General features: G+C 40.9%; 1 long non-coding RNA gene and 15 other non-coding genes across 16 annotated transcripts; all 16 read right to left on the minus strand.

Moving 5' to 3' along the window:
• Positions 1-126: 126 nt before the first annotated feature.
• LOC134875903 (uncharacterized) lies at positions 127-6251 on the minus strand. Its single transcript, XR_010167304.1, has 18 exons — positions 6152-6251; positions 5570-5607; positions 5209-5264; positions 4971-5023; positions 4731-4781; positions 4456-4494; positions 4199-4251; positions 3710-3746; positions 3464-3498; positions 3201-3247; positions 2932-2987; positions 1969-2019; positions 1628-1666; positions 1375-1426; positions 1003-1061; positions 709-821; positions 500-531; positions 127-317 (listed from the first exon to the last, which is right to left on the minus strand). It is a non-coding gene; the product is annotated as an uncharacterized LOC134875903 (long non-coding RNA).
• On the minus strand, positions 392-466 carry LOC134876392 (small nucleolar RNA SNORD31). The gene has a single exon (XR_010167441.1). It is a non-coding gene; the product is annotated as a small nucleolar RNA SNORD31 (small nucleolar RNA).
• LOC134876386 (small nucleolar RNA SNORD31) lies at positions 601-675 on the minus strand. The gene has a single exon (XR_010167435.1). It is a non-coding gene; the product is annotated as a small nucleolar RNA SNORD31 (small nucleolar RNA).
• LOC134876394 (small nucleolar RNA SNORD31) lies at positions 889-962 on the minus strand. Its single transcript, XR_010167443.1, has one exon. It is a non-coding gene; the product is annotated as a small nucleolar RNA SNORD31 (small nucleolar RNA).
• On the minus strand, positions 1129-1201 carry LOC134876389 (small nucleolar RNA SNORD31). The gene has a single exon (XR_010167438.1). It is a non-coding gene; the product is annotated as a small nucleolar RNA SNORD31 (small nucleolar RNA).
• LOC134876380 (small nucleolar RNA SNORD29) lies at positions 1791-1854 on the minus strand. Its single transcript, XR_010167428.1, has one exon. It is a non-coding gene; the product is annotated as a small nucleolar RNA SNORD29 (small nucleolar RNA).
• Positions 3569-3640, minus strand: LOC134876384 (small nucleolar RNA SNORD26). The gene has a single exon (XR_010167432.1). It is a non-coding gene; the product is annotated as a small nucleolar RNA SNORD26 (small nucleolar RNA).
• On the minus strand, positions 4619-4682 carry LOC134876381 (small nucleolar RNA SNORD29). Its single transcript, XR_010167429.1, has one exon. It is a non-coding gene; the product is annotated as a small nucleolar RNA SNORD29 (small nucleolar RNA).
• A 1693-nt stretch (positions 6252-7944) lies between the features above and the next one.
• LOC134876391 (small nucleolar RNA SNORD31) lies at positions 7945-8019 on the minus strand. The gene has a single exon (XR_010167440.1). It is a non-coding gene; the product is annotated as a small nucleolar RNA SNORD31 (small nucleolar RNA).
• A 130-nt stretch (positions 8020-8149) lies between these two features.
• On the minus strand, positions 8150-8224 carry LOC134876388 (small nucleolar RNA SNORD31). The gene has a single exon (XR_010167437.1). It is a non-coding gene; the product is annotated as a small nucleolar RNA SNORD31 (small nucleolar RNA).
• Positions 8225-8387: 163 nt separating this feature from the next.
• Positions 8388-8461, minus strand: LOC134876393 (small nucleolar RNA SNORD31). Its single transcript, XR_010167442.1, has one exon. It is a non-coding gene; the product is annotated as a small nucleolar RNA SNORD31 (small nucleolar RNA).
• Positions 8462-8628: 167 nt separating this feature from the next.
• Positions 8629-8701, minus strand: LOC134876390 (small nucleolar RNA SNORD31). The gene has a single exon (XR_010167439.1). It is a non-coding gene; the product is annotated as a small nucleolar RNA SNORD31 (small nucleolar RNA).
• A 401-nt stretch (positions 8702-9102) lies between these two features.
• On the minus strand, positions 9103-9230 carry LOC134876395 (small nucleolar RNA SNORD22). The gene has a single exon (XR_010167444.1). It is a non-coding gene; the product is annotated as a small nucleolar RNA SNORD22 (small nucleolar RNA).
• A 433-nt stretch (positions 9231-9663) lies between these two features.
• LOC134876382 (small nucleolar RNA SNORD29) lies at positions 9664-9727 on the minus strand. Its single transcript, XR_010167430.1, has one exon. It is a non-coding gene; the product is annotated as a small nucleolar RNA SNORD29 (small nucleolar RNA).
• A 613-nt stretch (positions 9728-10340) lies between these two features.
• LOC134876383 (small nucleolar RNA SNORD26) lies at positions 10341-10415 on the minus strand. The gene has a single exon (XR_010167431.1). It is a non-coding gene; the product is annotated as a small nucleolar RNA SNORD26 (small nucleolar RNA).
• A 152-nt stretch (positions 10416-10567) lies between these two features.
• LOC134876385 (small nucleolar RNA SNORD26) lies at positions 10568-10639 on the minus strand. Its single transcript, XR_010167433.1, has one exon. It is a non-coding gene; the product is annotated as a small nucleolar RNA SNORD26 (small nucleolar RNA).
• Between the last annotated feature and the right edge of the window lie 674 nt (positions 10640-11313).

The following is an 11313-nucleotide window of genomic DNA, read 5'->3' on the forward strand; positions in this document are numbered from 1 at the left end:
TGTGTTGTTTGTAAAATATGGAGGCCAATTGTAATTTAATTGTTACTGTACAAACTTTAACACCACACCAACTCTAGTTATTTGTCTTGCATGCTTGGTGTTAATGCCCAGGTATAATACACTTAATGAGTTGTACACTTCTTTATTAGGTATCAAATTCCAGCCATCTGGAAATAAACATTAAAGACAGGTAAGCATTTAATGGTGCACACCAAACGATATCATGTCTAGGAAAGTCTGTACCACAGGATAGCAGATTGCAAGATTGTGTGGCAGCACAAGATGGCTGCTGGATCTCTCTTCATGGCACCCAGTTTCTGCAAAGGAAGAACATTTTAGAGAAAGGTTAGCAAAATAACCAACCCGTTTAACAACCACCATTTGTTTACAGCTCTGATCAGAGGGGTACCCAATCAGTCATGAATTTTCAGACTGGGGCGGTAATAAGAAACTCATCACGTCAACATGCTCTTTTAACATTTTGATGTTCAACTCTTACCTTAAATTTGAAACAGCAGATCCAGCTGGAGTCTGAAATGATAACGAATAAGAGTTAAAAAAAAAAAAGTGTGAAAAGTTAAGACCCTTAAGTATTTACTCTTTCAATCAGAGGAGTACCAATCAGTCATGAATGTTCAGACTGGGGCGGTAATAAGGAAATCATCACTTTAGAAATGAGACATTTGTAGCAGCTCTTTAATCATTTACCTGTAGCAGTCTTGCATCTGTCGCATTGCACACACACACACACACACACACACACACACACACACACACACACACACACACACACACACACGACTGGTCAGATGGCGTGACACCTGCAACAAGTAAAAAGAACGAGTTAACCCAAGCCACCTCACATGAATCAGAACCCTTCTAATCCGTGTTTAATCAGTGCGGTACCAATCAGTCATGAATCTTCAGACTGGGGCGGTAATAAGGAAATCATCACTTCAGACATGTGCAGCAGTCCTGAAAGCAAACACTTTCATCATTTACCTTTAGCAGTCCTGCATCTGCGCCGTTTCACACCGCAGACGAGTCCGATTGCGTCACACCTGCAACAGGTAGAAATAAATTTAGCCCAGTGAACTCAACTGAAAGCAGGAACGTTTTAATTTGCGGTTTATCAGAGGGGTAACCAATCAGTCATGAATTTTCAGACTGGGGCGGTAATTAGAAACTCATCACTTTTACACAAGGCATACTAAACATATAACATCAATAAGTCAGTACTATAGTACAAAGCATCTCACAACTTCTGGAAGTGTTTGAGAGGCCTGTGCAAGACATGTGTGAGTGTAATCACGAGGAAACTATTCAATGTGTCTAGATGTTGAGACATTGCTGTATACATGAGGACTCTCTCACCTGGGAAACAGCTTTGTTGTAGAGAAGTGAGCAGCATGTTCCAAAAAGGCATCTGCAAGAGACAGACAGGTGTTAGCACAAAATGTCCCAATAAATTAATAAACGTTGAACCATTTAAGTTGGTGTACTGATGTCAGATATAGATATTTCTCAACAGGAGTTCAGACGAACGAGATTCCAGATATATCTCATCATTTTCAGCATGGCTGGGAATAAAGGATGTTGGTTCTGTGTTTGAGTCATGGCAGCTTACCTTTCAACTCAGCAGCACAGCTGTAGGCCTCCAGTCAATCTGTTGGCAGAATACAGGCATTTTAACTGTAAGAGTCTTGATTTCTCCAAATTTAAACACAAGTTGGCTACATAAATCAGGATGCCAAATAAAGTTCCAAAACAAATATTAAATAAATAATGCAGTTTCTCAGTTGTTCGTGTCGTTTCACATTGGTTCAAAGTGAGCTAAGTTCATCATCATTGGAACTGCGTTATTAAGGTACATGAAGAATAAATAAAACTTTGGTGACAAACTTCCAGATGTTTGATGGGTTTTACCCCATTTCAAGAGCATTTTTGAGTTCATTCACCAAGACTTACATGTTGAGATGTTCACGTGTCATCCTAGCCCAAAGCCTCTTAAACTCAGACCTAGCAGAGGAAGGAAAATAATTTCAACAACCAGCTTAGAAATTAAACATTTTTAATCAGTTCATCCATCTTCTCCCGCTTTTCCGTCAGGGTCGCGGAGGTAACAGCTCCAGCAGAGAGCCCCAAACTTTCCTTTCCCTGGCCACATCAACCAGCTCTGACTGGGGGATTCCAAAGCGCTCCCAGGCCAGCGAAGAGATATAATCCCTCCACCTGGTCCTAGGTCTACCCCTCGGTCTCTTCCCAGCTGGACGTGCCTGGAACACCTCCCTAGGGAGGCGCCCAGGTGGCATCCTCACTAGGTGCCCGAACCATTACATTCCACGTCCCCAAAGCCAACTTCTGTCGCCTGAGTCTGGTCCGTCGAGACCCTCTGCTTTCACTGCCACCCTTCTGGCAGCGCACCCGACCCCATCGTTGTTTCCCGTAGGTGGTGGGCCCGCGGGACGGAGAAGCGGAGGTGTTGCCCATGTTGCTTTTTCGGGTTGTGCCCGGCCGGGCTCTGTGGCAAGCCCGGCCACCAGACGCTCGCTGACGAGTCCTCCTTCTGGGCCTGGCTCCAGAAGGGGACCCCGGGCTTCCTCCGGGCCGGGTATCCTCGCTTCCAATTGTGTTATTCATGAAGTCTTTTTGAACCAATCTTAGTCTGGCCCCTTACCTGAGACCAATTTGCCATGGGAGACCCTACCAGGAACACAAGGTTCCAGACAACACAGCCCCCAGGTTCATCGGGGCACACAAACCTCTCCACCACGATAAGGTGCTGGTTCTCGGAAAGGTAATCAGTTCATGCAAGGGTAAATCAGATTAAAATCTGACATCACTGAAATCAGACATATGCTTGTCTAATTATAATCATCATATTTATACCCCAATACTGAATACACACTAAATTAAAGCCACATCTCTCACCTCAGTGCACTTGCAGCTGATTTGAAGAGTTTAGTGATTGGAGAGCGCAGGCCAACCTAATAAAGAAACATCAGAAGTTAGCCGTCTATTGGGAGGTGAAGCTAAGTGTCAGCATTAGAAACAAAAAAGGGCTAATCAGATTTATAATAAGCATCACTAAAAAAATATATATATATTTTTTAAATCAGGCATATGCTCGTCTTTAAAATGGTCATCAGTTGTGGCTCTTTTGGAATTGGATAGTTTATTTCTGCTTTAGACACGCTCACCTGCAACAGTCCATTATTAGTCTTCATCTTTGGATGGCCTTGAAGCTCTAAAAGAGGATAAAATGGTTCCATTCAGTACATGGACCTATGAAGATTTTATATTACATGACCAGTTTTGTAATCATAAATGGATTAGATAAAAGTATTGTATTATGAGGTGGAGCCCATGTGCTGCTCAGAATCTGGTAAAGAAGTTTCTTCAAAGCTGATTCGGCAACAAAGAGTTCTTATCACTGCAGCAAAAGACAAAAACTCCCATTTACCTGGTGTGGAGAGTTTCGTCACGGTCTTCTCACATCTGCAGTCAAATAAATGAATGGGTTTAAAGTCAACTTCACATGTGCACTCTTATATATAATAAGAGTCATGCTACTCAGAGTTTGAGTTATGTTTTCCTCAAAAGATTTCAGTGAGAGAGTTCAATAAAAACATCACTGTAGCAGGAGACGCCATTTTAAATTAACGATCAGATATACATGTTAACGAGCCACATGGGGTGGATAAATTACCTTTGCAGAAAGCAGTTTGTGGATCCTTCTTTTCCATCTAGAAACAGATAAGAAAATAATGCTTTAGAAGGGTGTAGCTAGCATGGCACCTCCTCTGTAAGGCTTGGGAAATATCATTTTTAAAGTGTCTCGCATCAGAATAATTCAGTGCAGTCACAGTCATTCAGTACAGGTCTGTGTAATTATCATCATTGAGAGACACTGGAGCTGCAGCAAGTGAGGGGCAGCCATTTTTACAAGAATCTAAAACACGAGCTCATGTCACCAAATGCAGAATGTAGCATTTAGAAAACATGTTCTCATGTATGTCGAGAACAGAAAGAGTTTTAGTACAGGATGGTGAACACCAGTGTCCACCTTTGCAGGTTCTGGCATTGAACTAAGGCCAAAGACGTGTGCGGGTGTCATCACTAGGAAACTATGCAATGTGTCTAGATGTTGAGTATCACGACAGCAGAGACATCGCTGTATACATGAGGACTCACTCACCTGGGAAAACACCTTTGTTGTTGAGCAGTGAGCAGCATGTTCCAAAGAGGCATCTGCAAGAGACAGACCGGTGTTAGCACAAAATGTCCCAACAAATTAATAAACGTTGAACCATTTAAGTTGGTGTACTGATGTCAGATATAGATATTTCTCAACAGGAGTTCAGACGAACGAGATTCCAGATATATCTCATCATTTTCAGCATGGCTGGGAATAAACGATGTTGGTTCTGTGTTTCTACAGTCTTGGCAGCTTACCTTTCAACTCAGCAGCACAGCTGTAGGCCTCCAGTCAATCTGTTGGCAGAATACAGGCATTTTAACTGTACGAATCTTGATCTCTCCAAATTTAAACACAAGTTAGCTACATAAATCAGGATGCAAAATAAAGTTCCAAAACAAATATTAAATAAATAATGCAGTTTCTCAGTTGTTCGTGTCGTTTCACATTGGTTCAAAGTGAGCTAAGTTCATCATCATTGGAACTGCGTTATTAAAGTACATGTAGAACATAAAGAGTAATGAGGACTCACCCTAAAGCTTTTCTCAGCATGTCCTCATCACACATCCACTGGTTCAAGGCCCTGAATGAGAAATTGGCACTTTAGTAGAGGTCAAAATATTACTTTTGATGCATATCACACTTCAAATGTCTGAGCTGGGCTTTGGTGACAAACTGCCATGTGACATTTGTCATCCAGATGTTTGGTGGGTTTTAAATCATTTCATCCTTTCAAACAGCATGTTTGATTTCTTCGTTCAGCGAGACTTACATGTTGAGATGTTCATGTGTCGCCCTGGCCCAAAGCATCTTGAGACCTCACACCTAGCAGAGAAAGAAAGTTTAAACAACCAGCTTGGAAAAAAATAACTTTTATCAGTTCATTTAAAAAAGGTAATCAGATTAAGGCTGACATCATTGAAAATCAGACATATGCTTGTCTTTAGTTGTAATCATCATATTTATACCAAGTTAGAAAATAAAGTCTAAATTAAAGCCACATCTCTCACCTCAGTGCACTTGCAGCAGATTTGAAGAGCTCAGAGATTGGAGCGTGCAAACCAACCTAATAAACATCAGAAGTTAGCCATATATTGGGAGGTGAAGCCAAGGGTTAAAATTTTATTGCCACATGCAAACAAAACAAAAAAATGGGTTTTAAGTCAACTTCACATGTGCACTCTTACAATGAAAGTCATACTACTCAGAGCTCCAATTGTGTTTTCCCCAAAAGACTTTAGTTATCGAGTTCAATAAAAACATCAGGCTACTCCATGGTATGCCATGCTTTCACAGCCATCTGATAAAATGCGGAGAGACGCCATGTTTATAAAGTATATGTTAACGAGCCACATGGTGAGGATAAATTACCTTTGCGGCAAGCAGTGAGTGGAGCCTTCTTCCCCCGTCTGGAATCAAAAGGAAGAATGATTTAGCAGGATGTAGCTAGCATGGCAATTCCTCTGCAAGGCTAACACGTGACCACCCCACGTGTGCAGGACGGCGTGGAGTTGGAAAATATAACTTTAAAGCGTCTCACATCAGAATAATTTAGTGCAGTCACAGCCATTCAGTACAGGTCTGTGTAATTATCATCATTTAGAGACACTGGAGCTGCAGCAAACGAGAGGCAGCCATTTTTACAACAGTCGAAACAAGAGTTCGTCTTGTGTGTTTCATTATACTACATGCAGAGGTTAGAAAACATGTTCTCAAATAACCAAACACAAGATGAACAGAAACAGTTTTAGTGCAGGATGGGGTAGGATTGTGAACTGCTTACCTCAGTGCTGTACATGAGCTAAAAGCTAACACACCACTGGAAATAGTAAATAGGCGTAACAGTTTAAAAGCTCTATTGCATTTTAACTGTAATGTCACAGCAATATCATACATATTATAATAAACCCATAATATCTAACAGTGAGGTGTGTGAGAGGGTTGTTCTTTCACCTGTTGCGTGCAGAGATCTGGGTAAAGCTGGGGGATCCTGGAGAAGACCTGAGCCCCGACTCCTCGACGCTGGGCTTCAACGTCACAGCACTGGAGGACGCGCATTTATACACGCGCGCGCACAGTGGCCCTTAGCTAGATGACGCACTTTCACACTCACGGTTTCTCTCTGGCCAATAGGTAGTTTATCACGTGTGGATGTTCAATTTAATTTATTATAGTGGAAGAAAAATATAACAAATGTCTGTATTCCAGAAAACTCCAAGGAGCAAGAAGTGTCAACGACATGCACAGTACAGTGTAAAACATGTTATCTTGTAGAAGACATTTAATGTCAGCGTTTTTCTTTATTTAATCCTGATTTTGACTTTTGACTAATGTGTAGTTATATGGATGATGTTGCTGGAGGAGATGCACAAACTACAGTTAAACAAAAACGGCAAAAGTCCTGAAACCTGGAAATGAGTCAGCATTTTGGCAGCAGGACAGATAATACATTGATTTTGAGTTTCACAGTTTCTAGCTGAAACCCATGTTTAATTTCTGTATCAATATTATATCACCAAGTGTGTCCTATCCATGCACAGGTTAGCTGGTGGAACGCTGCTAGTATTTGCCAACAAACAGGAGTTACCAGGAGCCCTGTCAAGAGGCAATATGAGGTGAGACTACTTCCATAATGTATTCACTTTAAGCATTAACTGACACAGTAGTTTTTGTTGCAGTTCCCTGCAGGCTCTGGATGAGATCAAAAGCCATCACTGGTGCATCATTGGTTGCAGTGATTTAACGGGTAAGAATGTGTAAGATGGAGTGGACTTCTTATTAGATATTGATAAGGATCTTCACCATTGAGTTTGATTTCTCCCGTACTAACAGCTGCCTCTACTGCTCAAGGTCTCATTATTGGACTATGCAATCTGCATTTAGAAAGACAGAACCTTTTGACAGTTGTGGATACCATGTTGTAGGATTGTATTTGTCAAAAGGAACTAAACAAAGTTTAACACCATGTAGATTCACTGACATGACCCTTCTCCCAGTTGCTGGCTTGGGTCTCACACTAGTGTTTTACTAAATATTTGCTGTTAAGCCAAAGGCACTGTTTTCTGAAGACTCTTAGCAGACATTTTATATCCTGACATCCCATCAATATAAAAGGTTTAGTTTCATTTGAACATTTTGTTCCTGCCTTCCCAAGGAGCACCAACTCCAGGGTCTCTTCTTACAGGTGTCCCTTTGTTACCGAACTGTAAGCATGAGGTTAGTCTCACTGCCACTTTTGTCAGAGTCGCTAGAAGGCGCATGTCAAACAATTTCAATTTGTCTGGTGTCAAAGGCAACATAAGTGTTGCTGATGTAATGCACAACATCCTTTTTGACAGTACACTTGTGCTTGGGAGTTAGCATTTTGTTATTAGAAGACCCAAACTGTCCTTTTAATAAATTGAACAAACTTTAATACCTTGCAATTCTAACTATAGTCACCTCTTGCATGCTTGGTCCCAAAGTATTACACACTTAGCACAATGAGTTATAAACCACTTTTTTTATTTGGTGCTTAATTCAATCCATCTGGAAATATACAGCAAGATGGTGAGGCAGTCAACTGCAAACAAACGTATATCATCATGTCCAGGAAAGTCTGTCCCACAGCTAAGCAGATCGCAGGATTGTGTGGCAGCACAAGATGGCTGCTGGATCTCTCTTCATGGCACACAGTTTCTGCAAAGAACATTTTAGAGAGGTTAGCAAAATAACCAACCCGTTTAACAACCACCATTTGTTTACAGTTCTGATCAGAGGGGTAACCAATCAGTCATGAATTTTCAGACTGGGGCGGTAATAAGAAACTCATCACGTCAACATGCTCTTTTAACATTTTGATGTTCAACTCTTACCTTAAATTTGAAACAGCAGATCCAGCCGGAGTCTGAAATGATAATGAACAAGAGTTTAAAAAAAGTGTGAAAAGTTAAGACACTTAAGTATTTACTCTTTCAATCAGAGGAGTACCAATCAGTCATGAATGTTCAGACTGGGGCGGTAATCAGGAAATCATCACTTTAGAAATGAGACATTTGTAGCAGCTCTTTAATCATTTACCTGTAGCAGTCTTGCATCTGTCGCATTGCACACACACACACGACTGGTCAGATGGCGTCACACCTACAACAAGTAAAAAGAACGAGTTAACCCAAGCCACCTCACATGAATCAGAACCCTTCTAATCCGTGTTTAATCAGTGCGGTACCAATCAGTCATGAATTTTCAGACTGGGGCGGTAATAAGGAAATCATCACTTCAGACATGTGCAGCAGTCCTGAAAGCAAACACTTTCATCATTTACCTTTAGCAGTCCTGCATCTGCGCCGTTTCACACCGCAGACGAGTCCGATTGCGTCACACCTGCAACAGGTAGAAATAAATTTAGCCCAGTGAACTCAACTGAAAGCAGGGAACGTTTTAATTTGCGGTTTATCAGAGGGGTAACCAATCAGTCATGAATTTTCAGACTGGGGCGGTAATTAGAAACTCATCACTTTTACACAAGGCATAGTACAAAATTCTGTTCATCAATTAGTCACCCTGTTGTTTGAAAGTAGTTGACATTCCTCCACAGTAAACGCATTTGAGTCATGTAACATCAGTTTACGAAGCAACTCGCACTTGTGGAAGTGTTGAGGAATGTTTTTAAGAATTCAAGGCAAGACCAGGTGAGTAGTTGATGTGAAGTATTTGGAACCATCAAGAGACTTACATCAGCTTGGGCCATCTTGATAACATGGGTCCCCAGTTTGGCATTGATGGTCACCTTTGGAAAAAAGAAGAGAACGTTAAGCTGCATACTGATGCACAGTTCAAGTGACTAGAATCTTTTATTCAACTTGACACCAAGTCTCACAGGAACGTTAATTGCCCCATAACACAATTACACTTTATTTTAGCGTTTCCATTCAGACTGTTGGTAACCCCAACGGCTCTTCACCTTATTGCCAAGGTAACACCAGTGGGTCCACCTTTGCAGGTTCTGGCATTGAACCAAGGCGTAAGACGTGTGCGGGTGTCATCACAAGGAAACTATGCAATGTGTCTAGATGTTGAGACATTGCTGTATACATGAGGACTCACTCACCTGGAAAAACATCTTTGTTGCTGAGAAGTGAGCAGCATGTTCCAAAGAGGCACCTGCAAGAGACAGACAGGTGTTAGCACAAAATGTCAAAGAAAAGCATTGAACCATTAAGTTGGTGTACTGATGTCAGAAATAGATATTTCTCAACAGGAGTTCAGACGAACGAGATTCCAGATATATCTCATCATTTTCAGCATGGCTGGGAATAAAGGATGTAGGTTCTCTGTTTGAGTCATGGCAGCTTACCTTTCAACTCAGCAGCACAGCTGTAGGCCTCCAGTCACTGTTGGCAGAATACAGGTACATTTAATAAAGTATTACTGCATGTTCAATTTATTTCACACAAAGGTTGCCTACACAGATGTTACATAACGCAGTTTCTCAGTTGTTCGTGTCGTTTCACATTGGTTCAAAGTGAGCTAAGTTCATCATCATTGGAACTGCATTATGAAATAACATATCGTCCAGATGTTAGGTTTTACCCCATTTCACATTTTCCATTTGTCAAGACTCACATGTTGAGACGTTCATGAGCCATACACGTGTCATCCTTGCCCAAAGCATCTTGAGAAACTCAGACCTAGCAGCGAAAGAAAGAATTTTAATGACCAGCTTGGAAATTAAATATTTGTATAAGTTTAACAAAGGGTGATCAGATAAAGGTTGACATCAATAATATCAGATATATGCTTGTCTAATTATCATCACATTTATACCCTGTAGCAGAATAAACTCTAAATTAAAAAAGCCAAATTTCACTCACCTCAGTGCACCAATTTGAAGAGTTGCATGATTGGAGAGCGCAGGCCAACCTAATAATGAAAGGTCAGAAGTTGCAAGCCTTCATTCTTGTTTGTCACCTTTGGATGACCTTGAAACTCTAAAAGAGGACAAAAGGTTCTGTTAAGTACATTGACCTTTGAACTAGAAGTTTGCATATTTCTTTTACATCACATGACCGGTTTTGATAATGTAATTCCATGCAAAACTTGAAGTTAGAGAAACTACAAGATAAATTATAGATACAGGTATTGCAATAGGTGGAGCCCATGTGCTGCTCAGAATCTGGTAAAGAAGTTTCTTCAAAGCTGATTCGGCAAGAGAGAGTTCTTATTATCATCACTGCAGCACTGAGCCAAGTAATGGCCAATCTACCAGGATTAAACATTCCATTTACCTGATGTGGAGAGTTTCGCCACGGTCTTCTTACACCTACAGACAGACAAATTCATGGGTTTAAAGTCAACTTCACATGTGCACTCTTACAGTAAAAGAGTCATGCTACTCAGAGTTTGAGTTATGTTTTCCTCAAAAGATTTCAGTGAGAGAGTTCAATAAAAACATCACTGTAGCAGGAGAGGCCATGTTTTCACAGCCATTTAAAGCACATCAGATATACATGTTAATGAGCCACGTGGTGTGGATAAGTTACCTTTGTAGCCAGCAGTGTGTGGATCCTTCTTCCCCATCTATAATCAAAAAAGAAAGAATGCTTTAGCAGGGTGTAGCTAGCATGGCATTTCCTCTGTAAGGCCAACACGTGACCACGCCACGTGTGCAGGGCGGCACGAGATGGTAAATATCATTTTAAAGTGTCTCACATCAGAATAATTTAGTCCAGTCACAGTCATTCAGTACAGGTCTGTGTAATTATCATCATTGAGAGACACTGGAGCTGCAGCAAATGACAGCCATTTTAAGAGTCTAAAACACAAGTTCGTCAGGGGGTTTCTCAATAAATACTACATGCAGCAGTTAGATAACATGTCCTCATGTATGTTAACAAACATATCAAATGAACAGAAAGAGTCTAAGTGCAGGATGGTGAAGGATTGTGAACAGCTATGCTCACTGCTGCACATGAGCTAAAAGCTAACACCCAACAAGTGAGTGTAAATTGGTTAAAAATGGTTAAAGCTCAACTGCATATTAAGTGTTATTCCAAGGCATTATGTTACTAATCTGACCTGTTATTACTGAAACATTTTAAAAGAAAGAAGTGTTACTGCTCAATGACGAGGTCTTA

The sequence above is a fragment of the Eleginops maclovinus genome, chromosome 14, assembly GCF_036324505.1.
Source record: "Eleginops maclovinus isolate JMC-PN-2008 ecotype Puerto Natales chromosome 14, JC_Emac_rtc_rv5, whole genome shotgun sequence".
NCBI lineage: Eukaryota > Metazoa > Chordata > Actinopteri > Perciformes > Eleginopidae > Eleginops > Eleginops maclovinus.